The following is a 752-nucleotide window of genomic DNA, read 5'->3' on the forward strand; positions in this document are numbered from 1 at the left end:
CGATGGCAGGAGCAGGAGGTTTGGTGGAATGATGTATAATGAAGGTGGGTTTATTGTTGTTATATTTGTTGCAGGGATAATGCAGAGTTATCTTCATTATCGTCATCTTCGTTAGCGTTGTTAGTATCATTCTCATTATCATTTTCATCACCATAGCTATCATCATTATCATCAACGTTAGTGTTATTGTCATCATAAGGATGGTTATAAATCACTGTTGTTGTCATTATTATCATTATTGCCATCATCACCTTTTCTATTATTAACACTATTACCACCATTATCTTATTATTATTGCTATTATCATTGTTATTATTACTATTATTATTATTCTCATCATTATCATAATTATCATTATTATTATTATTATATTATTATTATTATTATTATTATTATTATTATTGTTTATTTTTATTATTGTTTTATCACCATCATCATAATCACCGCCATCATAGTCACCATCCTCACCTTTACCAACATCATCATTTCTTTTATAAACAACCTTACCAATGTGTACACGCTTGTATATATCATATAAACAATATATACGCTGTAAATGGCACTTGCCCGAAGTAAGGATCAACAACACAGTTTTAATATCATGTTTGTTTGTTTTTCTTCGAACTGATTTTGCATCCTCTGTTGACTGTCTTCACTCGGGGTGTTTGCTTAGCATTGTGAGTGGAGTCTGAACATGTGGTTGTGTGTTTTGCATTTTAAGTATATCATTTCCTAAGAGGAAGGGGAGAATA

Source organism: Penaeus monodon, chromosome 1 (assembly GCF_015228065.2).
Source record: "Penaeus monodon isolate SGIC_2016 chromosome 1, NSTDA_Pmon_1, whole genome shotgun sequence".
NCBI classification, from domain to species: Eukaryota; Metazoa; Arthropoda; class Malacostraca; order Decapoda; family Penaeidae; genus Penaeus; species Penaeus monodon.